The sequence below is a fragment of the Leuciscus leuciscus genome (genome assembly GCF_965113295.1).
Source record: "Leuciscus leuciscus genome assembly, chromosome: 2".
In the NCBI taxonomy this organism is placed as follows: Eukaryota; Metazoa; Chordata; class Actinopteri; order Cypriniformes; family Leuciscidae; genus Leuciscus; species Leuciscus leuciscus.
The window spans coordinates 61336846-61364267 of record NC_138726.1 but is presented as its reverse complement, the minus strand read 5'-3'; the positions used below and the strand labels follow the sequence as shown (position 1 = coordinate 61364267).

The window sequence follows — 27422 nt, the reverse complement described above, 5'->3', positions numbered from 1 at the left end:
AGCTCTAGTTTAGGGACAATCCATACAAACAATCTTTACTAAACAGACTGTCACAGTGAGAAGATTTTTGTCCTTTAGCAATGCTAAAGGCCTAACCACTGCAGTTAACACCATGCTGTTAAATAAAAGTCTGTAGGCAAGTCTTAAGGTTAGGGTTAGGGTTAACCTAACCCTTAATTTCTAACCCAGACCCAGTTTCACAGACATGGTTTAGATAAAGCCAGGATTTGTCCTTAGTTCAATTTGGGTATTTAATTATAGCTTTTAAAAATGTGCCTTAGAAAAAAAAAAAAAAACATTACTGCCGTGCATCTTGAGACAAAACAATGGCACTGCCATAAGATATGTCAGTTGCGTTCAGGTAATACTGCTCAAACATGCATTTTAGTCTGGGACTACAGGCTTAAGTCTTGCCTGTGAAGTGTGAAACCCGGGGTATTATGTTGTAACTTGTATATAATTATGCCAATGTTACCAAAGTGTTGAGTTGGACAGAGGATTAACTCTAAACCAACAGGTTGTGTACCAGTGCCACACAGGGTGAAAAAGGATGTTGACATTATTAGGCATAAGAGTGATTCTAAAGGAAAGGTCAAGAATTTGTGAAAGTGTAAAAGGGTCATTATGGGTCACATGAATGTAACTGTCACCACCATGATACCAATTCATTAGATTTTCATATAGATCTACATACAGAATTGTATATGAATATATGCAGTGTTTGCTCTGTTTAATACACTGTTTGCTCTATTAAATTGCGCTTTATCAGAACAGTGGTAAATACATATTATATATGGTCAGTTACTGTAAGTTCTTACAGTATTTTTAATCTTTAATTTTTAATGTTTAATTTTTAATCATGCACTGCAATGAAAAAACAATTTAACCAATTGATTAAATATACAGCCAGCCTACAAATACAACCAAATAAATAGCACATACATATATATATATATATATATATATATATATATATATATATATATATATATTTATTATTATTTTTTTTTTCTGTAATTGCAATGTTGCCACACTATTGGCTGTCTCTCCTAGCTGTTTTGAGCATGATTGGTTATTCTCTGTTTATTCTGACTGTCATCCAGGAATCTAGCCAATGCGCGCCTTTACGAGTCAAGTTTGAATAAACGTCAGTTGAGTGAGTCGGTGTTTGCTTTGCTGCTGCGCGGGATCTTCAATATTAGCCTATTCTGTGGGTTTTACATCGTCTAAAACATGGATTATTTTACATCGGACTGCTAAATGTTTATTTTGAGCGAGTTGCTGGGTGTTGCTGGATGTAGGCTAAATGAAGAACAAACAAGGAAATGGACAAAGAATTTTAACAACGGACATATCTACGGAAGGTAAATAACTTTATTTTATACAAATTCTGCTACATCAAGATATAGTGTATTAAATTGAGAATCTAAACGCGATTAGAGCAATATTATTAGTGCATACGGTATTCCCAATGTATTAATGTTATGTGCTGCTAGGATGTGTAACGTTAACTTGTCTAACTTTATGATAAAAAATAAATGCTTTACAACGAGTGAACTGAGAATATTGTATCTTTAGACAGAAAGGAACTGTCACAGTCTTACTATAAGAATCTGCAAACTAGGCTTTTGAATCTATTGTTGATCGCGGGATGGCTAACTGATCAGTTAAATTAACGAGTCGTAATATGTTTTGGAGCTGGTGGAGCGCTAGTCAATTTTGCAAGCTTTTGCAAATGTCTCCGTTAGTAAGTAAAACAAATAACTAATATTGATGTGTATGTGTGTGTTTCCTTCATGATCCAGGCATTTTGGGAGTAAATATTATCCAGCCACACGATGTTCAGATGCGGTGAGTATTGTCATAAAATACACGTGAAATAGAGGCAGAACATGTTACTCTGCTCAAATGCACTGGTTCAAACCCTCCAGACAAGCTTTATCTTCTTGAGTTTACAGGCCTAGCTGACCCAAAAATAAATGTCTTTCAAAATGAAAGTATTTTCAAACCTCTATAACTTACTTTTGTGAAACACAAGAATTTTGGGAATAAAACAACTATATTCATTGTATGACAAAAATAAAAGGCATTTTTCAAGATATCTTAATTATGGTTCTACATAAGAATCTCATACAATTTCAACATATGGGTGAGTAAGCTACATAATGAGATAACTATTTTTTTTTTTTTTTTTTTTTTTTTTGGATGAGCTGTTCTTTTAAAGGATTAGTTCACCTCAAAGTTGAAAATTGTGTCATCATTTACTCACTCTCAAGTTGTTTCAAATCTGTATGAATTTCTTTCTTTCTTCTGCTGAACACAAAGAAAGATATTTTGAAGAATGTCTGTAACTTGGGTCCCATTGACTTCCATAGTATTTTTTTTTCCTACTATGGAAGTCAATGGGACCCAAGTCTGTCTGTTTACTGACATTCTTCAAAATATCTTTCTTTGTGTTCAGCAGAAGAAAGAAATTCATACAGGTTTAAATCAACTTGAGGGTAAGTAAATGATGACACAATTTTCAACTTTGAGGTGAACTAATCCTTTAAGGACATTTGCTAAATTAACCATGTTTTATTTATTATAGTGTAGAAATCATGTTTTTATGGTGGATTTAATACAATAATTTATTAAGTGAGTATAGGAGCAGGCTTCACTGCATATATTAATAAACTTTTAGAGTGCTGGCCTGGATAATTGTAATACGTAAAATAGGAAAGAGGCCACACTATGCATCCATAAACTTATATTTGCAAAAATGCGTTTCGGCGCGTGCAAACTGATGAAGGCACACGCCGAAACGTGTTTTTGCAAATAAAAGTTTATGCATAGTGCGGCCTCTTTCCTATTTTACGTATTACAATAATTTATTACCATTTGGTTAGTGTCGCAAAACAGTGTTAATTTTTAGTAAGGGTTCTCCAGAATTATATAACACTTATGGAACATTAAAAAAATGGTCCTATGTTACCCGATCAATAATCCTATTAACACTCTTTTTAAAAAAAGATATATTTTTAGATCAAGCATTGGACTTACGGAGCAGAATAGGCACCAACAGAGAAACAAGTCCATCACTAGTAAGTATCCACTGCAGTATCTGGTTACACTTTATTTCGATAGTCCACTTTAGAAATTTTACTAACTATAACTTTTCAACTACATGTCAACTAACTCTCATTAGAGTATTAGTAGGCTGTAGTAGACAGTCAATAGACTGGTAGGTTAAGTTTAGATGTTAGGATTCGGGTTAGGAGAATAAGTTGACTTGTAGTTGCCAAGTAACTTATAGTCAGTAGAATGTCTGTTAGGGGACCAACAAAACAGTGTTAGCAAATATTAAGCAGACAGTCTACTAATACTCTAATGACAGATAGTTAACATGTAGTTGCAAAGTTACTTATAGTTAGTAGAATGTCTAAAGTGGACTATCGAAATAAAGTGTTACCCAGTATCTAAATCCGCAGTCAATTTTAAAGGCACAATGCACTCCGAAATTAAAAAATGATCTCTTTTTTTTCTTCACTCGTGCCATTCCAGATGTATATCTGACTTTCTTTCCACAAAGATTTTTTTTAAATTATCCATTATTCTAAGCCAATATAATGCAAGTGCATATGCCAGAAACTTCATACAGCCTATACTCACAGCTTGCTGTGTTGTTCACACAAGATGTTTTCTGCACTTATCATGTGAGCAATGCTCTTGGACTTTTTCGACCTTCAGCATTTTGGTGTCTATTCACCTGCATTATTTGACACAAACACAAGAGATGGATAATATTTCTAAAAGTCTGGTTTATTTTTTCTAAAATATGTGTTTTCATCTGAAGAAAGAAAATCATATACCTTTCGGTCGGCATAAGGTAGATAAAATGAAGGGGGAATCAGTTTGCTCTCCTTTACCTAATATTATTTATAAACCTTACATGTGATTTAATAAATGTACAATTAAAGGGGTGTTCCAAGCAAACATCTAAATCCCTTCATAAAGAGCCCTTCCACAAAAGGGTTAGCAAAGGGGGACATGCATGCGATGGTAAATTAACTGAAGTAATTTTATCTTATAGTAATTTTATATTATATTTATGGTAATGTGACCTAGGATGGCAAGTTCCTGTGATTCATTTTAAAACTAGATCTGGTGGAAGAGTTCCATTTAACAGAATAATTGAGTTGTTTGTTTGGGTTTACTATATTACACACATTTTCATCATACCGAAGTTCCATAGGTAAAACTTTTATTAACAGATGCGTTAATGTAACTACCTGCAGGGTTAAAAGAAAAGACGTCAAGAACACACAAACTTAAGGAACTTTTACACAACAACAATGTACTAAAAACGGAAGAGTTCTTTCTTTGTTCAGATGACAACGTTATTAAAACGATTACCGTTTGGACAGATCCACTGTGTTAATATACATGTTCCTTCTTTTGGTGATGCACATTTTTCTATCAGACATAAGTTTTAGATGCCAGACAAAACGAATGAAATGTGACCCATGCTAATTTATTCCCCCCTTTTACCTCTCTCTTTTATCTTTCTGTGGCCAGGATCCGTCATTCATCAGAACAGCTACCAAGAGAAGTGAGTATTCGTCCTCTACCTCCTTTGTCTCAATGTTATTTCAACACAATTGGTCTCCAAAGTACTATATGTATGTTTATATTAGGGGTGTAAGATTAAGAAAATGTCATAATTCGATACAATTGCGATTTTCGATTCAAAAACGATTCTCGATAAATAAAAAAACGATTCACAGTATGTAAATGTAGTTACTTTTCCTATGTAGGTATTAGGGATGTGCATCTCCATAACTGAGGCCGATACGATGCGCATCTCGATGCATAGCCAACGATACAATACATTAATGATACATATAAGCAGCTGCCAGCTACCGATGCAATGCAATACGATTCACTTTTATTACGATCCGGTGCGATTCGATTTCGATTCAACGCATTGCAAAAATATGATGCTATGCAATTCAATATGGTATAGATAGTTAACTTTTATTTCTTTTGTTCAGACATAGGGCAAATCATAAAGTAGCTTAAGTGCCATCTGACTTTTAACACATGGCTCTCTCACAATCAAAAGATTTGGTTTCCACAAAAAAAGCAGGTACTGTAGGCTAACTGACCAGAAAGCAGGTGCTGTTATTATGTGCTTCACGGGCCGTTTATCAGTTTGGACCAGTGCAGCGCGAGCCGATCTTGATCAAGCGACACTGTTACTACACGGCGCTAAGAGATCCCCACTGAAGTAATAACATCGCTGCGAGATCTAGTGAGAATCATTCATATTTCTCTGTTATTAACGGATCAAACAGCGCTGACGTGGAAACATTGTGCCATGAATGAACAATCCAGTGTCCACAGATCAGCAACATTCACCATGGATTTACTGTAGTAACACTAACTGTAACCATGGAAGTTTGGCAGGAATAGTAGGCTATAATGCTTTCAAGTTACATTACGTTGGTTTTATTTTGACATAAATAAAATGACTGCCCTCAAATGTTAATCTGAACTAAAATAAACCTTTGTTTATAACTACAATATTACATTTAATTTTTTTCAAGGAGCTGTTTTACATGCTTCTAAGAGTCAATTATAGCTTCATCATTCCTCAAAGTAAAACAAAAAATCATACTTTATGATGTTAGGTTTAATACAAAAAAAAAGTTAAAAATATTAAAACAAGGAAATTTCTCTGGTATTTCTTTCTTTTTCCTGTATCGAAAACGTAACGAACCGTGACACAAGTGTATCGTATTGAACCGAACCATGAATTTTGTGAACCTTTAACTTACACCCCTAATATGTGCGTGTGTGTATACGGGGCTGTTTAAACCTGGCCACTTGATGCATTTTCTCAGATCGGATAGCTATCTGTTTCATCACAACAATTCCATTTACACCTGGTCACATAATTCCCTCGCTATGCAAATTTAATGGCGTTCACGTCACCGAAAGCAACAGATATGAGCTGCATTTTATTGATCATCCGTTAAAAAAATTTCTAAATCAAAGACCGCAATAGGAGAGAGCGCAACAGCCCTGGTAAGATCATTTCGTTTCTTTACTTTTAATGATGATAACTGTGTGTTAAGCATCAGGGACTTACTTTCACTTTGATTTGCGATAGTTTGCACGTTGGCTTAATGAATAACGTTAGATGGTCAGCGACGATGCGGCAGTAGCGTCGTCATAACTGGCTATAACATGACATATAGCCTATAACACGCTCTCACACCTTTATTTTAGAGCGTTTTTGGGAGGAGTAAAATTTACATATGTGGTTTCAACAACCAGATGCATTTACACTTGTCCAGTTTCTTCTGGAATGCGGCCCAGACCTCCTCCTGAAGTGGTTTGAGCAATCAGATTCAAATGCGTCACAAATGCGTTTCAGAGGGCATTTACACCTGGTCTTTTCAAGATCATATAGCTATCCGATCACTAAAATCGCATGAAGTTGTAAATGGCCCCTATGTGTGTGTGTGTGTGTGTGTGTGTGTGTGTGTGTGTGTGTGTGTGTGTGTGTGTGTGTGTGTGTGTGTGTGTGTGTGTGTGTGTGTGTGTGTGTGTGTGTGTGTGTGTGTGTGTGTGTGGAATGCCTTATATCAGGCTTGATGTAATTTGACTTGATTTGTGATTTATTTCATTTAATTGATTCGAGTACTCAAATTTTCAACTATGTATCTCTGCTATAAGCTAAACCACAACAGTGGCATTTGTATTTATTTATTTTACATGTGGATTTTTTTGCTTTGATTGTAGCTGCTGTCATGAAATGGGACCCAGCTGCAACAGAGGCCCAAATAAAGTCTGTAGCCGATCATCTGGAACTGCTTGCTGCTATAAATGAAGCTTGTGAACCTTATAGCAGCCATATTTTGTTAACTGTTATGTTATATTGTTTTAACAACATCTTATAGATTATTTAAAGGGAAATTGTGTTAATTTACAACTTTACTGTTCTGGCTTTTAAGTTTTATTGTGTTAATTTATACTTTACTCTTTCGGCTGTTAAGTTTTAAAAAAGTATTAAAAATATATTTTGAGATTTAAATAGTTGATTTCTTGGAGTGATTAGTTTGGTTTACAGGAAAATGGTAAGCAGTTTATTACAGTTATATTGTTAAGATATACAAATGCAAGTATATACACTACACAGTTATTCAATTGAATATACAATATTATCAATATTCTTTAAAATCTTATTTAGGTCTATGGTCTGTGTGTCTGCAGTTTCATGACACGACAACCATTAACAAGGAGTAACTGGGTTTTTCTCAGTGAGAACTAGCTCACTCACAAGTTCAACCACTGTTTTATAAATATTTGTAAGTAAATATTTTTTAAAGTTGGATCCTTGCAAAATGCACATATGGGATTTCCATGTCAGTATGGGTCTTTAACAGTCTTTGACATTTCTACTACAGAAAACACGTCTAATACAACTTTTATTCTGGCTGCCTTTAGATGTCTAACAAGTACGTCTGTAGCACGTCTTTACTTGACATCTATACAATGTCCAGAAAAGACGTAAAAAAAACTTTCATTCTGGCTCCTGAGAGGACGTCTTCTGGATGTCTAAGAATAACGTCTTTAGCACGTCTTTAATTTACATCTATACAATGTCCAGAAAAGACGCAAAAAAACTTTCATTCTGGCTCCTGTGAGGATGTCTTCTGGATGTCTAAGAATGACGTCTTTAGCACGTCTTTAATTGACGTCTATACAATGTCCAGAAAAGACGTCAAAAAAACGTTCATTCTGGCTCCTGTGAGGATGTCTTCTGGATGTCTAAGAATGACGTCTTTAGCACGTCTTTAATTGACGTCTATACAATGTCCAGAAAAGACGCAAAAAAACTTTCATTCTGGCTCCTGTGAGGATGTCTTCTGGATGTCTAAGAATGACGTCTTTAGCACGTCTTTAATTGACGTCTATACAATGTCCAGAAAAGACGTCAAAAAAACTTTCATTCTGGCTCCTGTGAGGACGTCTTCTGGATGTCTAAGAATGACGTCTTTTAGACGTCTTCTGGACGACTTTTTGCTCGCTGGGTGTGTTCATTCACAGTCACACATAGAAGACAGACAGTGATTAAAGTCAAATCACCACGTGACATCTAATGTGTGTCTAATGTAACTCTACAACATATCAGTGAATGAAGTATACTTTTTTAAAGCCTTTTTTAAAGTTTCTTTAAAGTTTCATAAAAACTAAAATGCTGCTGGTTGTTTTCTGTTCCTCAGCGCTTCGGCTCTCAGTATATCAGGCCTCGACTCGATGAAACTGAAGAAAAGGCTGGAGAAACAGAATCACAAAAGGCCAGGCACTTTTGGAAAATGAGTCCTGGCCTTTTAAAAAGTTTCCTTAAAGGGGTCATGAACTGGATTTTTTAATTATTTTATAATGTTGACTGGGGTGCCCTTATAATGTTAGTATGATTTTTACATCAAAAATTGTCATAATTTATAAATAAAAGCCATTTTTCCAAGCCTGATTTCAGCCTCAGATTTGAACGCTCTGTTTTAAGGGGCGTGTCTGCTGTGAGACTGCAGTGCAAACGCCCACTGCTGTGATTGGCTGACATAGGGCTGGGCGATATGGCAAAAAAAAAAATCTAGGTTTTTTCATAAAGTTTGACCGATTTCGATTTTTTTTTTTATTGTGTAACTAGTCAACTTAAAACATTACAACAACATGACTTAAGTAACATTCTCTTTGTAAGTAACTTGAAAAACCATTTGGTTAAGGAACATTGTATTTTTAATGGCCATGCCATACTTGGTCAACAAGGTGTAAATAAATGTAAAACAAATTCACGAGTTAAATATCTTTGCAGAAGATTTGAATGAAATATGAAAGTAAATATTGTGCAATTTGAATGAAACATTAAATACTTCTGAATATATAGTAAGAAAATAACCATTTTAACCAATGTAAACATTACATCAGTCAACTCAAAAAGTTATGCAAATTTTCAACAGTAAACAAACAAAAAAACAACAACAACAAAACAACACTTTGTAGACCATCGTGCAAACATAAAGCATGTTAATAAACTGCGCTGCACAAGTGCGCATTTAAAAGTTCACGGCACAAAGCGAAGAAATGTCGAGCGCACAAATCCTAGTGTCTATCTGTCCAACAGTTTATTGATGATTTGTTTCTTCACAGTTTTAAATTCCAGTTATTGTGCGTTTGATGCCGATTTAGTCCTTGTGATGTGTGTGATCTAACAGGCACACGGTAGCGCGAGTCGTTTAAAAACAGCAACAAACTCCAACAAAATAAAGTCATTTTATGCAAATCCACAGCCTTTTCTCTACAGATCAAGCATTATAATGCTAATATCATTATTGGAGAGAGTTTTACCGTGCATGTATGCTGCTGTAACCGGAAGAGGCGCGCGCGCTGTTTGAATACCGAATGGAGAATGACAGCCGCAGAGGAGGGAAAACGAGTTTTCGTAAACTTTAATGATGTAAATAGACTTCTGTCCCTCACATTAAGCTATGAAATAGGCTTCAGATGAATTTGGAACTTGGAAAGGAAGGAAAAATGCATCTCTTTGCCATCTGTAACCATGGTGACGTGCCGCCCGTTGTGGTCCTGTTGCGCGGGGACGGCGATTGTGGTTCCGTCCCGGGTTAACATGGTGACGGCTGTGATTATTCTGCCATTGGTGCAATTACAATATCTATTTTTTTTTTTTATTAAAAAATTGCGATACCTCGATTTAATAAAAAAAATAAATCGTCTTAAAACGTAAATTCGAATTAATCGAAAAAATCGCCCAGCCCTAGGCTGACATGCTTGCATATGAAATGAAACTCTCTCGAAAACTTTTACTAAGTTTTTACTATTACAGCTATCGAGATTAACAAATCGCGAAAAGTATCATTTAAATTTTAAAGCATTATATTTAAATCTATTCCATCACATGAAAGGTTGCAGCATGATGAGCACTGACTGAGCAGATGACAGACAGTCTGTTGATCGCGTGAATAAAGATCTTATCATTGCAACGCAATTTTTGCACTCTCACAAATGCTTACACCAAATCACAATGCAAACACGATGTGAATACACAGTAAGAGCTTCGTTCTGTAGTGTAACAGTGTCATTATTTCATCACGAGTTTGGTAAGTGTCCAGATAAGCTCTCGCGGCTCGCGCTGTGCTGTTTGATTGACAGCTTGGGCGATTGGAAAGGGATCGTTCTTTGATCGCTTTCTGTATTTAATTTAATAACAGTTTAAAAAAGATTATTTTCATAATACTACGAGAAATGATGTGAAGTTGATCGTTTAGTCACTGATGCATAAACAGTATTGAACGATTTTAAGAGAAAGATATCTGAACTTGAATAGTTACACAGAAATCACTGATCGCAGATCAGGCATTAGAATACACATGGTTGCTTACATGTTGCTGGCAGATCCGTGTCGGGAAATTGTGATTGACTGATTTAATAAAGTTTAACCATGCTGGAATCCGAAGGAAGCTTATGCAGACTGTCTTCTTCCACAAACAGGCGCTGCACAATATTTAGTAAACAGCATGTTTATTGCTTGGAAGTAGCTCGATCCGGTTTAGCAATTATCATGTCGTCCTATGTTATTTACAGGCGGCAAGGAAGTCGACCGGAAGTTGAAGCCGGCCGCGTGCCACCATCTTGTAGCAGAACTTCACCTTCAGTTAGCATTCCATTGACTCCCATTCATTTTGGCGTCAATTTGACAGCGAATAACTTTACATCTGAGGCGTTTGAAGACTCCATTATGTATTTCTAAAGAAACACGACAATGTATAAAATGCTCCATTACCTTGTAGCTTATGTTATGGCCCCGTAGAAGCAGTTTTTGTAAAAGTAGGCTAACGATTGCGTCATAACCACACGACTCTCTGTCGCACAGTAGAGAGATTACTGTATGGACGGGAGGAGAAGCTCGCGGGCAATCGGGGGGACGTGGAGGCAAAATGACAAAATAATTAATCAGAATACTTAGCAAAAGTTTCTCCTGCTCCAGCTCATGGACAGCTCCTACTCACACTCTCCGTCTCTGCAAGATTCGGAAGGGAATGATTCAGATTTCTCTTGGCACAGCTACTAGAAGACAGACGGGTTGCTCACATGGTCCGTGTCGGTTTGAGTCTGCGCGTCAGAAATGGAAGTGCTAAAAATCGCTAAAAATGGGCTTCACTTGTCTCAATTGAGTTCCAATGGGATCGCTGTGTCCATTTCTTTTACTGTCTATGGTTATTTAGCATGTTTAGGGCGAATCGGTGGGCGGGGCTAAACAGGCCGTGTTGAAGTAGGCGTTGATCTTCTTTTGTGGAGGCGGTGTTTTATCCTCTTTGACGTCATAGTTCCCCACTTTGAAAAACGAGTCGTTTGCTGTGCCTGATGTCTATACAAGCTTTTATTGGACTAACAAGGTAGTTTTCAGTTCTGAAACTTACAGGATATTATTATAGTATGATGATCTCTTATATGTCAAAAGCTCAAGGAAATTTTGATTTCTCAGTTCATCACCCCTTTAATGTGTGTTAACAGACCCTGAATCTGGAGAACATTAGGACCCTGACACACACAAGCTGTCGACCAGCGATCTGCAGTCAACATCACAATCCCTGGTGCTGATAAAGTGGATGCATTTAAAATAGCTTGTTTGTTTAATAAAGCTTTTTTTTTTACATGAAGATTGATAGAATAAACAAGTAATCAAATGTCATTAAATTCTGGCAGAATCTGCATATTTTCCATCCTTTTTGATTTGATTAAAAACATTCTTTCTGTAATATGAGGAGATACAAATCTTCAACTGCTTTGCTGTCATGAAAGTGCATTGAGATTGCACGATTCTCATTAAAGGAAATGGCGGTGAAATAGTAAAATTCCAATGAAAATACACACCGTTGCCAGATATTATGCAATTAGCATTAACACAGGTATGAACAGGTAAAAACACGTATGTTTGATGGTAAGATAACCTTGCTTTCTGGAATACCTGGTGATTATTTGACCTGAAACTGATATTTTGGCAACTAACATCTTGGCAAAATGTACGAAGTCAATCATGACAAGTCGACAAGTTCTCTTCTGCAATTCAACCATAGTTTATTTATTTTTTAAAATCAATTAATTTTCTTTCTTTCATGGGACAAAACAATTTTTTTTTGGCAAAATATCCTGTCTGCTCCTCTCTCTCTTTCTTTGCATTGATTTACAAACTTTTGACTTACTCTTTACCATTTTTTGTGTGTAGTTTCCTGCAATACTCACAAGTTGAGACTGTTAAAAAGATACTCACATCTTCCTATGAATCTCTTCCTGAGACCTTCTCTGAGGATCTTCGTCAGCTGGTAAAAGACACTTCAGGCGGATCCAGCGAACCGCTCGTCTGTCAGTGAGATCCTGACCAGGCCTTTCATCATTAAATGTCTTAGAGAAAAGGTGAGTTACCTTATTAAAATATTTAGTTGTTCTTTCAATTTGCTATAAAAAAGTACATATGGAAATTTGCCTTTATTTTTTACAGAACATACAGTACAAACTATTAACACTCTTTATATTAGAGAAACTGCTGAAGCAGCTACAGGAGTTTTATCTGCACTTTTCGTATCTGTTGACGTCTTCTTCGTTTTTCTCGACTCCAGAGAAATCCACAACATCCGCCAAGATTACGCTTTAAGAGAGAATCAACGAGAATCAAGATCCACCAGCAACCAAACCACTGGGTCGACTGAGAACACATCAGATAACAGCGACACAGCAGATCTGCTGCAGACACTCAACAGGCAGAAGAGCTGAAGTCTGAGGCCATGAAATCTGTCACAGAAATAAAGGAGAAAACAGAGGAGCTTCAAGCAGTTCTGGATACACTACGAGACGCAATGCACCCAAACTCTGATCCACCAAACACAGACAACTGAGAATTATTGTATGAGAGGTGGTGGTTTGTTACTCTCAGTATGTTCTTCAATCATAGATAAATGTTTTGATAGTAGTAGCAAAGGTAATGATATCAGTATATTCTTGGCTTTCTTGATGAAATATCTAAATCAATATCAATAGTTTGAGTAACAATCAGAGAAGCTTTTTATGAAGCAATAAAGGAAGCATTTAAGCTTGCTGCACTCTCATTTAATTATGTTAATAATACACTGCATATCAGGACTTCTTGCCTTTATTGCCTTGATGTTTTGGAAATCAGAAAACAAGAGCATAAAACATTTTTCTGGTTTTCTGTATGCGAGTGGCTGCTTAATGTAATTTTCTTTCACATAAACTGAAATAATAGTATCACAGAAATGCAAAAATTGGTAATTTCTTTTGTTTCAATTCACTACATTTTAATAGGCCAGCTTGTTCATTGTTACAACATTATTTGTTTTTATCATGACATGAATTCATCCCTCTGCATGTTTCAAGTTCAGGTCTGGCGTGATAAAGAAATCTGATTATGTAGCAGTTTAGACATTTCCTGTAAACATATTTAAGATATGACATATCATTATGACAATCAGCATCCTCAAACCTTATCAGAAATGGACGATTTCCCTGTCGCCCCAAAGCAGCCGCTACTAAAGTCAGGACTAGTCTGTGGGGCTGAACAAAGCAAACAAGTATCTCACCTGTAAAGGATTGATGGATGATTATTGTAATCAAGGTAAAGACGATTGCAGTGACATACATGAGTCGTATATTAGGCACGTGTGAGTCTGATATCCTTAATGCAAAACAAACTGTGTTTGTGTGTTCTCAGCACACTGATAGCTTTTTACACAAGCACATTGCAGTAGATCTGGTGAGTGTTTTATACAGGAGTTCATGAGGGTCATTGGTGTTTATGATGGTGAACGTGATTTTACCAAGTGCAACATGTTCCAATAATCAGCCAATCAGATTTGAGGGAACAGTTTACAGTTTGTGTCGAGGGCTTACAACCAGGGTTAGGAGCTTCTTCACAATTCTAAATCACTTATCATTTCCCTTTCATTTTAGTTATAACTTGTGTGACCGTGTACAGATGGGCATCGGACACTCCAAACACAGACAAAAACACTCGCACTGACAGATAAACCTTTCACTGATGATGTCGAGCCGCATTCAGATAGCCACTCTCGACACATTCAGAATGTTTTTGTAACGGGTTGTAGTGAATACAATACAAATATATGTATTGTTTGCTTTTTCACTAAAATCCTTTGTATTGTATTACTAATTTATTTCTGTTTTTATTTGTGCAATATATGTTGATTCCGCTATTCTGTGTTTTTTTATTTTTTATTTAAACCTTTATTACCAGATTAAAAAGATGCAAGACCAAAGGCAGAGTTGGTTTTGGGAATGCTTAATTGAAGATGAAGTGAGGAAAGGGGATTATATGTGACAGGCTTTGGCTGCAGCAGGTGACCTAAGTAAGGAGGTGAACGGCCGAGAATAGTCTTGTAAATGAAGGTGAACCAATGAATTTTTCGGCGATTGTGAAGGGAGGGCCAGTTAACAGAAGAATATAGTGCGCAGTGGTGTGTATTGAAAGGAGCATTTGTAGCAAACCTGATAGCGGAATGGTAAAGAGTGTCAAGTTTTGATAGAGTGGACTTGCAAGCAACCCTATATATAGTGTCTCCATAGTCTAACATGGGTAGAATGGTCATTTGAATAAGAGTAAGTTTGGCAGAAGTAGTGAAAGAAGAGCGGTTTCTGTAAAGGAAACCAAGCTTGGCCTTGACCTTAGATTGCAGCTTTGATATGTGGATGGAGAAAGAAAGTGAAGTTTCCAACCAGATGCCCAAGTACTTATATGCAGTGACTTGTTCTAGAATAGTCCCATTGCAGGTGGTGATGTTAAGGGCAGGAGGTGGCGTAGTACCCTTACGGTAAAACCACTTGATTTTTGTTTTGGAGGTATTGAGAGTGAGTTTGAGTTGTTTAAACGACTGCTGTAGTTGGAAAAAGCTATCTTGCAAGGTAGCTTGAACAACATCTGGGGAGGAACCTGTTGCATAAAGGATTGTATCATCAGCATATAAGTGAATGAGGGAATTAACAACTCCCTGGGGAATGTTATTAATATAAATTGAGAAAAGTTTAGGGCCAAGGATGGAGCCTTGGGGGACACCCCTGGTGACCGGAAGGGAGTGGGAGAAAAGGTTTTGAAATTTTACACGTTGAACCCGGTGAGAGAGATAATTTGAAAACCAAACCAGTGAGTGATCAGTGACACCAATGCTGCTAAGTCTGTGGATGAGTGTGTTGTGGTCCACGGAGTCAAAAGCCTTTGCGAGATCAATAAATATAGCAGCGCAGTGTTGTTTGGAATCTAACGCGGATGTAATGTCATTAAGCACTTTAGTGGTAGCTGTAACACAACCATACCCTGATCGGAAGCCAGACTGTGCCCCAGAGATGATACCGTTCACATTAAGATGACTGATTAGTTGTTTATTGACAAGTTTTTACAGAATTTTAGACACACACGGCAAGATGGAGATTGGCCTGTAATTGTTTAGGTCAGCCTGATCACCGCCCTTATACAGAGGAAGCACAACCGCTTCTTTCCAAGCAGGTGGAATCTCGGCTGTATGAAGGGAGAGATTAATAAGGGTTGTTAGAGGAGCCGCAATGACAGGGGCAGCAATTTTAATGAAAAAAGCGGCAAGATCATCTGACCCAGCTGCTTTATTGGGGTCCAGAGCAGTCAATTCCTTCAGGACTTCCCCCACTAAAACAGGCCGGATGGAAAAACTGTGAGGAGGCAGGAGCTATAGCAATAGGGTTTAACGCCTTGGAAACAAAGCCAGAATTTATGACGTGGTGATTGAAAGCTTCAGCCATGGAATTTTTATTAGTAACAATTATGTCATCCATTTTTTATGGACAATGGTATGGTCCGGGGTTTGTTTTCAAGTTTTTTTTACCGTATTCCAAAATGCTCTTGGATTCGCACCACAGAGTGTGAACTGCTCTTTAAAGAAGCCAGCTTTAGCCTCCCTCACCGCTTGTGTGGCCTTGTTCCTGATTTGACGAAATAAAAGATGGTCTTTGGTAGAATGTGACTTGCGTGCTTTGCGCCAAGCTGTATTTTTTTGCTGAAGCAGAATGACTAGATCACGATTGATCCATGGGCTGTTGCGGTTTTTTATGCGTATCTTTTTGTTTGGGGCATGTTTGTTGATCACAGCAATAAGAAGATCTTTAAACAACAACCATGCATCATTCACAGTGGGAATCAGGTTGACTCTATTCAAGCTTACATGGGCCAGATCGCGTAAGAAAGCTTGAGCATCAAAATGTTTCAAACTACGTTTAGTAGTGATTACGACAGGCTGTTTAACAGAAAGGTGTTTTCTAAAACAGGCAATGAAACAGTGGTCGCTGAGGTCATTGCAAAAAACACCCGATAGGTACATGAGTGGTGCGTTTGTAAACACAACATCTATCAATGTGGCCTTGTCACAACTTTTTGGGTTGTATCTGGTAGGTAGATTTATGATTTGATGAAGGTTTAGGCAGTCAAATTGTTGTACAACTTTCTCAAGGGGCTTAAGCATGTCCCAGTTTAGGTCACCAAGTATGATCAACTCAGACCTGGTGAAAGGCGCAAGAGCATTGCTTAAGGCCTCTAGGGTACATGCTGGTGCAGATGGAGGGCAATAGCAGCCAGCCACAGATAAAGAAAAGCTGTTTGATAGTTTCATGTTAAGAACAAGAAGATCATACTGTTTGGGTATAGACTTTGCCAGGGCTATACTACATTGAAGATGTTCTTTGGTGAAAATTGCCAAACGATCCGTAGGAAAAACAACACCAGAAATAACATCAGAAGAAGAAGGGCCAGGGTGGACATGGACATTACCAGAGATCATAAGCAGTAATATAATCAAGGCACGACAGAGCACATCTGAGGAACTACAGTAATGTTGTTTTAACAATACAGTCGTATGCAGTTTGTTAGGTAATGCAATAATTTTAATGAGCGTTCTCATAATAAAACATGACAGTAGAGCCAGAGTGACAGAGAATCTGTCCGGCATTAACCCAAAAGTCCGTAGTATCATTAAAGAGGCAGAGTCTCTATCAAATGAATATACTTTGTCTGTTTTACTGCTTAAATGAGCATGGTCATGTTGTTTGATTGCACATAGAGTAACGCAAGGTACTGAGAAATATGAGAAAAGTGCAGAGAAAATGAAAAATAGTTTGAGAGTATCCATGGTTCAACAGAGAAAGTCAAAAAGTCAGCAAAAGGACCTTGTTCCAGAGTGGCTTGCACTGACCAATGCAATGTACTGTCAATTATCCAGGTATACCCACACAGCTATGCATCCATTAGCACGCAGCTCCCGTTTGACTAAGTTCAGCTCACCAAGCTCGCATCTCCCTCGCGCCAGGCTACTCCAGCTCCCAGACCGGCTGTCGTCGTATTTCCTGGTAAGACTGCAGCAGTTTCCACCGCGGCTCCGCCGTCGGATTCCCGTCAGACAGACGCGTCGCGCGAGTGAATTTTCACATGGATCCAAGCACCTTTGGATTTGTAGCTCCGCGAGCGGCTCTGGGTTTGAGCGTTTAAACTCGCGCTGATGTTTGTAGCTCCACGAGCGCCTCTGGGTTTGAGCGTTTAAACTCGCGCTGATGTTTTTAGCTCCGTTTAGAGACTTTTATTCTGAATTTTGCTTTTGGCGCTGTCCTGACGACATTTTGATGTGAGTGTGCACCCGTTGCTCCTCGTCTTATGAGCAAATTAAGTTTACAAAGTGTATAAATTGATTCAATTTAATCTATTTTTGTATTTTTATATTGTGTTAATATTATGATTCAGTGTTAATGGGTATTTTGTTTAATTGTTATACATAATGAGTTTGTTTTGCATACGCTGGGGAGAGGAATTTGTCATCACGAAATGCCCACGAGTGATATATGAACTTCATGATGTAATCCACAGATGGTGACCAGTTCATGTTGGGTGTGACTGTCAATAAACCTCCGAATGGAAGGGGCAAGTGTTCTGGTCTTTATTGTACACAACACAGAGAGAAACGTAACAGCGGTCAGCTCCAGGCTGGTTGCATTGGGGCCGTAACCCGGATCTGAAGATTTGCTTTAGGATCAACATCAGTTGGGTTACAGAGGGATGCTGCATTGAGGTTCAGCGTTTTGGATTGTAAAGAGCTGTGAAAATACAAATTTATGCATTTTCTCATTAAAGTGATTATTTTTTTCATGTTTTCTGATATTTCTCAAGAGTGTTTATTCAACAGTCTGGTCAAATTCCTGTCTGTCCGAAGACAGAGCCTCTGAACACTTGCCTTTAGGTAAGGCATCCAACCCGAGGGACTGCGAAGCTGACAGTGAACCACTCCGCCCGGATCTCAGAGACAGGGTCTCCTGGAGAGCATGACTCAGCATAGCGTTTACAACCCTTGCTAGCAAGGGGAGTTTCTCTGCTCGATCCACGGATCTACCCAGCGCTTATGTTTCAAAGCACTGAGGAGGCCTGAAAAGGCCTAAGGGCTGATCTAACTGGGAGGCTTCACGAGAGACCTACGACTGTCTGACCAGACTCAGGAGGCCGAGTACTCATAGTGACCCTCAGTGAGGGGAGCACATGTCCTGCCTGGTAGGCAAACCAGACTGTAGGTTAGATAAAAAAGAGGTTCCGGGAGGGAACCAGTAGCAGAAAGTGAACACTTTAGTCATGCTAGGGCGCAAGCTCGCCTTCAGAAGCTGCCTGCTAAGGCCAGCTGAACTGATAGCAAGCGGCCACTAGCTGCCAGAACCCAGTATTGCTGGCAAACCACTTACAGGGAGGCCTGGTGAGGCCTACTACCTGATAGCCAGTCAGGCTAGCTGTCCAGTTGCCCATACGTGGGAACTCGCCTTCAGGGAGGCCTGGTGAGGCCTACTACCTGATAGAAAGCTAAAAAAACTGGTTGCTCTGATCCCCGATTCCGGGTGTCAGACCCAGGGTGGCCTACTAAGTCCTGGGGCTCAGTCTCAGAGTGGCCTGTTAAGGCCGGCCGCCTCAAAGTTTTCTTAGGTAAGAAACTGACTGCCATGGACCAGTACATTTGGGGACTGAGCTTCACTGTGGCCTGATAAGCCCAACCGCCTGACAGTGGTCTTACTAGCTGGCAAAAATGACACACGCTGTTGGGGGTTTGCCTACTGGGAGGCCTAAACGGGCAACAATACAGTGGCAAATCTAATTTGGCTGATCATAATCGGGGCTCGGCTCCAGAAAGGTCCACTGAAGCCAATTGTCTGACTGGCCTGTCAATTTAACAGCCAAGTACCCCATGTTGGGGCTCAGGGTCAGGGAGACCAGTGCCTGACCGTCAACACTGCTGGCTGTGTACCCCGACACTCGAAAACCACTTAGAGGATTAGAGGCCAACTAGGCCTGAAGCAAGCCAGTATTGTCAGCCATCTACCCATACCGCTGGGGACATGCTTTTAGGGAGGCCTGGTAGGGCCAACTAGCTGATAGCAAGTCTATTCTGCTATGAACACAACACCGTTGGGAACTATACTACACCAACACAAATATTGGGGCCAGCCACAGAGAGACAAGAGGCTCCAGAGAGGCCCGTTGAGAACCACTGCATTAGGCTTCAAGTTTATGTAATAGTACTTTAATTTAGCTTTTTGTCAGCTGTTTTCAAAGTGAATGGCACCATTTTGTTCTTTTTATTCAGTTTTTGCCATCATAAACACAAAATGCTCTTGTGTCACGGTGACATCATGTTGTTAACGTGAAGATGTGTGATTGACTGGAATTGAGAACATTTTATTTTGTCTTAAGATCTGTTTTATATGTTTGTATTGTTTGTATGGTGATTGCCTTATGCTTTATCCTGCAACCAAATTGCCCTTGGGAAATGAATAAAGATGAACTGAACTGATTTCAATTACAGCATATTCCCACGTCTAACCTAAAAAGAGTGGCATGGCCAGTTGTAACTTGAATGTGTGAGGCTTCTGGTTTCATTCGCTTCCAGTTATTTTATCTGTTAAAAAAGTCAATTATGCAACTTTATATTGCAAACTTTTAATTATCATATTGTTTCAATTCCTTCATCATAGTCATAAACACACTGGTTTGTAGTGCATTAATTTAACCAGAAGACTCATACAAAATCTCATAAAAAGGACTTACTTTTGCGTTGCAAAATAAGATGGAATAATTTTTATCAGTTTGTGCATTCCCTAAGAATCGCCCCATGACTTTTGGCGTTGCTGTAGTGCCATGCTGTTATTGCTCCCAGCAACTCAACACAATTAATCCTTTTGCAAAGCAACTGAATCACTTCAGAAATCGAAATGAATTCAGAAATCTTCTTTTGTCCTCTCACATGTTTTATGGAGAGTGTTCTCTAGTGGTGAAACTAAAAATGACAGAATGTTCGTTTTGTGTATTTATTTACTAGCCTCTTTTAATAGATTATATTTGTTTGCATTGAATGTAATGTAACATAATCACATAAATACAGTCCTCACTGTTTCCTGCTTTCATTACCGAGGGTTGTGTAAATGTTTTACTAGTACAAATACTCCAACTGTAAATATAAAAAAACCCACGAAACATGACTGACTGACATGACAGACTGACAGACTGTATAAAGTGTGGAAAAACAACATGAAGGAACTTCAATAAAAATGTGTTAAACATTTTAAAAAAAAAATTAAAATTTCCTGTAAAGCTATAATTAACATCTTATATAATCATTTATAATCTTGTTCAACTTTGCAGTGACTTTGTCAGAAACATTACACATCAGCACACTGGAAACACACTCTCAGCCTCACGGGTGAATCTGAGTTACAGAAAAGGCCCCAAACTTCCTGCTGCATTTCATTATATAGACAAACCTTTTTCCAATTGCCTATGAATTCTATATTATTTTGCGGACACCACTTAGACAGCAGAGCTCAGCCTGCTGCCCGTAGAGCGATGACCTAAACGACATTCGTAAAATGAAGGCCTATCACCATAAAGAGCTTGAAAGAGCAAACTTACTACCAAACCCGACGCCAGACCTACAGAAGGGCTCCAAATTGAAGGAATCACTCATTATAGGTCCAGTCTCAGGGCTGATGCAAGAAGTGCCTGGGGTGAGGAAGCGCAGATTCAGACCACAATATTATGCAAGATTTAAATGCAGCTGAGCATGCCTTCGCCTCTCTAAACCTTTCTATCACCTCCTCGACGGAGTAGCCGCAAAGTTCAGAAGGTGACACTGGTGCATCGAGAAAAGCTTTTCTTTCTCCCCATGTCATCCAAGTTCAACCACCATCGCCACCATCAAGTTCGTCCGTTCGCTGTTTGTTTGGTGGCCGGAGAGCTAAATCTGTAGTGCGGCGCAGCTCGTTTCACTGCATCAGGGAAAGCCCCCGACCTGGGAGAGATTAACAACTCGCTGTGAGAGATTAACAACTCTCTCAAACTCCTCGGCGAGCTCCCTCTGAAACCCCATGATTCTAGCCTCTGCTCTGCCTCAGTGCGAGCGGGACCTGAATCGCCTGGTACAGATGTCTGTCCCTCTTTCCTCGAGAAGAGGGCCAGACGAGAGCAGAGTTTCCTCAAGGGAAAATCTCACAGTTGGCACAAGCAGTTCGCTCAAGAACTGATCGTACTTGCTCTGAGCCCAAACAAGTTGTGTGTCATCAAGTGTCAATATCTTAGACACAGATCCACACACTTCCTGAAGCATTTTTCACAAGCCATGATACCTTTTGAAGTTTCAGGTTGAAGCTACACACAAAACAATCCCTGAAGACAAAAAGAGGATGACATGTTCTCTAGGCGCCCCTTTTATACTTCCGAGTCGCACTAGTAGTGACGTCATAGGCTGTCGCTGGTCAAAACATGAATGCCGAGCTTTCAGAAACCACAGGCCCCAAACTTTTTTTAGTTTACGATACGATAAAATCGTATACGATACGATACGATTTTATCGTATCGTATCGTAATTATATTTTGATATTTTGGTATTTGGTCCTTTCCAAATATGCCAGCAGATGAAATTTAGCTTTGTAGCTAATTCTGGGGCAGGTTTTTACTGTCCATTGCCCCTATCAAATAATGAATGAATAAAGAATTCAATAAATCATTAAATAAAACTCTGGCCTCCGGTTGTGGCTTATTTTATTCTCTATAAAATGTAAAAAGAGCTAAGATAATTAAATATCTTTTTTGTGTGTGTGTGTGTGTGTGTGTGTGTGTGTGTGTGTGTGTGTGTGTGTGTGGCACAGACAGCCAGGACTGGGTCTATTGGACTGTGGGCAACAGCATCAGACAAGTTGCAGACATGTCTACTGAGAGGTTAGAAGTTCCTCCTTTTGAGAATTGCATAAATACTTGCAGTTACATTAAAATTACACACATACATTTTTTTCTACAGACAATGCATGTTTCAATCCTTCAATGACATAAATCAAGAAATCTCATTTAAATCACTTAGAGTCCCAGTGAACCGCATGTTAAATTTGTGTTTGTAACCTGTATGAAACAGAAAAAGTCTTTATAGTTTTGAGATTTTTTCCTTTAGCAAATTGTATTATGCTTTCAAAGATATTTGACTTGATTTTAGTGTCTAAACAATTTAGAAAAACAATAATGTAACAATGTTAATAATGTCCTGAATATTATTTCCGGCATTGCAGATATTCAGCTCAGCACTGTACACACATAATGAAAGGTAAGAACAGTGTTAATAAAATAAGACTACAGTCAAATCTCTTTAATATGTATTAACATGCTATAGGTTTTTATCAGTACTCAAAACACTTTTTACTTACCAGAGTGTCTTTTTCAAATAGAGTCTAAACCTGCAAGAAAAATAGTTCTTCTTGGAAAAACAGGAGATGGCAAAAGCAGCAGTGGAAATACAATTCTCAGTGGAAATACAATTTCCAGTGAACGAATATTCACAACTGAATCTTGTGACGGCAAGTAATCGAGGAGACAATAGCAAGTAAAACTGGAGTTTATTAGACAATATATCCAGACTCAGAGCGTGTAGGAAGAAACCGGGAACAGACACAGTCAATGCAGAGTTCTCACGGTCCTCAGGGAAACTCAGGGTGTGATGCAGAAGAATCTAACGATCCTCAGAGAGAGCTCAGGGTGCGTCGGTAACGCAGGCTTGCGTGGGTAACTCAGGGTAGCAAGGTCAGATGAGGTGAATTCCCGGTGAAGACAAGACGTGAGGAGTGAAGACAATCTGCAATGACGAACATCCAAACGGAACTCAGGCTGGAAACACAAGGAGACGAGGAACCGGAACTGAACGGGGAACATCCACAAGACAACGATCTGACAAACACAAAGCGCACACGGTGAGTATAAATAGCCACTGGGAATGAGGATCACCTGCCACTGATTATCCCGGAGAATAATCAGCGACCACGCCCACACGCTCATACACACACAAACACAACATGCAAGGAAGAGTCAATGAATTCATCAACCGTGACAGTACCCCTCCCCCTAGGAACGCCTCCTGGCGCTCCCAGAAGCACCTACCTGTTGATTGTAATCATCAATAAGGGATTGATCCAATATGTCCCTAGCAGGCACCCAACTTCTCTCCTCCGGACCGTAACCCTCCCAGTCCACCAGATACTGAAATCCGCGTCCCCTCCGTCTCGAGTCCAGAATACGATTTACCGAATAAGATGGTTCCCCGTCTACGAGACGCGGCGGTGGAGGAACCGGGACCGGCGGATTAATGGGAGAATAAAATACGGGCTTCAATTTGGAAACATGGAACACAGGATGAATTCTCCTGTACGCAGGATGAAGTTTGAGTCGGACTGTCACCGGACTAATGACTTTGGTGACAGGAAACGGGCCAATAAATTTAGGAGCCAACTTATTCGAAACGGAACGGAGAGGAATATTCTTAGTAGAAAGCCACACTTTGGATCCGACGACGTATACGGGAGGTCTTGACCGGTGGCGATCGGCCTTGACCTTGGTGCGCACCCTTACTTGGAGCAGAGTCTCACGGGCTCTGGTCCATGTACGGTGACACCTCTGGACGAAGGCGTGAGCAGAGGGGACCGCGACTTCGGATTCCAGACTAGGAAAAATTGGTGGCTGGTACCCTAAGCTACACTCAAATGGAGATAGGCCCGTAGATGACACTGGTAACGAGTTGTGTGCGTACTCCACCATAGAAAGTTGTTGGCACCAGGAGGAAGGATTCTTTGACACCACACATCGCAACATTCTCTCTAAATCTTGGTTGGCTCTCTCGGTCTGACCATTGCTCTGGGGGTGGTAACCCGAGGACAGACTGACAGTGGCCCCCAGTAATTTACAAAACTCCTGCCAAAATTTGGAGACGAATTGGGATCCCCTGTCAGAGACCACGTCCGTCGGGAGGCCATGTAACCGAAAGACGTGATCGATGACAGTCACCGCTGTTTCCTTGGCTGAAGGCAATTTGGGCAAGGGAATAAAATGAGTCGCCTTCGAGAACCGGTCCACTACGGTTAAAACAACCGTATTGCCTTGGGAGGGCGGGAGGGCGGTAACAAAATCTAGCGCGATGTGGGACCAAGGTCTCGAAGGGACAGACAGCGGTTGAAGAAACCCATCTGGGGGTCGATTGGAAGTCTTACCAACCGCACAGGCCGAGCAAGCCAAAACAAAATCCCGAATGTCGCAAGCCATAGACGGCCACCAGAATCGTTGCTTAACTAAAAATCTAGTACGATTTACTCCTGGGTGACAGGCTACATTGGAACAATGACCCCACTGAATAACCTCGGACCGTAATCCCTCCGGCACAAACAAACGGTTCGGTGGGCACCGGGACGGAGGCGTTACCCCTTCTAAGGCCGTCTTGACCCTCGATTCGACCTCCCATCGGAGTGTGGAGATGAATAGAGTCTCCGGTAAAATGCACTCGGGAGTGGACGGGCGTTCGGATGGATCAAAAATACGAGATAAAGAATCGGGTTTGATGTTTTTAGAACCTGGGCGGTACGAAAGAGTAAAATCAAAACGACCGAAAAAAAGAGCCCACCGAGCCTGCCTGGAGTTGAGTCTTTTAGCAGATCGAATGTATTCTAAGTTCTTGTGATCAGTCCAGACGATAAAAGGTACCCCCGACCCTTCTAACCAATGTCGCCATTCTTCCAATGCTAACTTGACTGCCAACAACTCCCTGTTACCAATGTCATAGTTACGTCCGGTAGGCGATAAACGATGAGAAAAGAACGCGCAAGGATGCATCTTGTCGTCTGAAGAAGAGCGCTGAGAAAGCACTGCGCCTACCCCCACCTCTGACGCGTCGACCTCCACCACGAACTGACGTGAGAGATCAGGGGTCGTGAGAATGGGAGCCGAAACGAAGCGGCTCTTCAGGTTGGTGAATACAGCTTCGGCTGTTTCAGACCACCTGAACGTCGTTCTGGGGGAGGTCAAGGCAGTCAGAGGTGCGGCTAGTTGACTGTAATTACGAATGAAACGTCGGTAAAAATTGGCGAACCCCAGAAACCTCTGTAGGGCCTTACGGGAATCTGGACTTGGCCAATCCACCACAGCCTTAACTTTGTCAGGATCCATACGCACTCCCTCAGACGAAATGACGTAACCTAGGAAAGGGACAGACAGTGCATGAAACGCGCATTTCTCCGCCTTGGCAAAAAGCCCATTCTCTAGCAACCTCTGAAGCACTCGTCTGACGTGCTGAACGTGTTCCTGGAGAGACGAAGAAAAAATCAATATGTCATCCAGGTAGACATAAATGAACTGATCGACCATGTCTCTCAGCACGTCATTGACGAGTGCCTGGAAGACCGCTGGGCTATTGGAGAGCCCGAAAGGCATAACCAAATATTCAAAGTGCCCCCTGGGGGTGTTAAAAGCGGTCTTCCATTCATCCCCCTTCCTGATGCGGACCAAATGATAAGCATTACGTAAGTCCAGTTTTGTAAAGACCGACGCTCCCTGCAACCTCTCGAAGGCTGAAGACATCAACGGCAAAGGGTAAGTATTCTTTACCGTGATGTTATTCAGCCCTCGGTAGTCAATGCAAGGTCGCAGAGAACCGTCCTTCTTACCCACAAAAAAGAACCCCGCCCCCGCTGGAGAAGAGGAAGGTCGGATGAATTTGGATGCCAGAGAATCAGAAATATATTTCTCCATGGCCTCCCTCTCGGGAACAGACAGAGAGTAAAGCTTGCCCTTGGGCGGAGACGTACCTGGCAGTAAATCTATAGCACAGTCATAGGGACGATGCGGAGGAAGAGAAGCAGCTCTGGACTTACTGAACACTTCCTTCAGGTCGAGGTACTCCTCGGGCACGTTTGACAAATTCACCGGCTCCTCCTGCAAGACAGAACAAGACAGAGACGAACCAGCAGACACCAAACAAGACGCATAACACTCAGTGCTCCAGGCAGAAACAGTGTTAAGTCCCCAGTCCACCCTGGGTTTATGCTGCACCAACCAGGGGTGACCGAGGACAATGGGAAACTGGGGTGAGTCCATGAGGAGAAATGACAGTTCTTCAGAGTGATTGCCGGATGTAATGAGAGTTAACTGACAGGTGGAGTGCGATACTGTGGGTAACTGTTGACCATTGAGTGCGTTGACGGTAATCCTGTTAGTGAGTGGTATGGTGGGTAACTGAAGTCTATGTGCAAGTGACCAGTCCATGAAATTACCTTCAGCTCCGGAATCGATGAGTGCTTGGCATTGATGAGTTTGAGTTACCCACAGCAATCTCACCGGAAGGAGAGTGGAAGAGGTTTTAGAAGTGGAGACCCCGCCCGACAGAATCCTCCTCTCTACTGTCGGGCTCGCTCTTTTACCGGGCAGTTATTGAGGAAGTGCCCAGAGCCCCCACAGTACAAGCACAAACCTCGGGATCTCCTTCTCTCCCTCTCCTCCCGAGAGAGTCGGGCTCGACCCACCTGCATGGGCTCGTGATCCTCGACAGGGCTGACCGCATCCCGACCACTGGGCTGAGGGGGTCTCAAAACTCCATGAACCAAAGTAGTACGGGTACGTTGCTCCAAACGACTCAGACGAGCGTCCACTCGTAATGCCAGATCAATAAGTTTGTTGAGACTCGTGGGTAGCCCCAGGGCGTAGATCTCGCGTTGGATGCGGTCAGCCAGCCCATGCAGGAAAACGTCCCACTGCGCCTCCTCGTTCCAGCGGCACTCTGCAGCGAGGGTGCGGAACTCGATGGAATAGTCAGCTACTGGTCTTTCACCCTGGACGATGTCCGTGAGCTGACGAGCCGCTTCTCTCCCGGCGACTGCACGGTCAAACACCCTCTTCATCTCTTCAGAGAGTGCCGCGAACGAGGAACAGCATGGTCGTTGGTTCTCCCACACCGCCGTCCCCCACAGAGCTGCACGTCCAG

The 27422-nt window shown here is 40.6% G+C and overlaps 2 long non-coding RNA genes across 3 annotated transcripts in view; both read left to right on the top strand.

Annotated features, from left to right (window-relative positions):
• Nucleotides 1-27422, top strand: part of LOC309492584 — a 335811-nt gene that overhangs the window by 76033 nt on the left and 232356 nt on the right. The gene's annotated exons all lie outside the window — the stretch shown is intronic.
• On the top strand, nucleotides 1691-8077 carry LOC309492561. 2 transcript variants are annotated; one of them, XR_014203584.1, is made up of 4 exons: nucleotides 1691-1851; nucleotides 3025-3083; nucleotides 4558-4591; nucleotides 6790-8077. It is a non-coding gene; the product is annotated as an uncharacterized lncRNA (long non-coding RNA). The 2 variants fall into 2 exon arrangements; XR_014203583.1 differs by lacking the exon at nucleotides 3025-3083.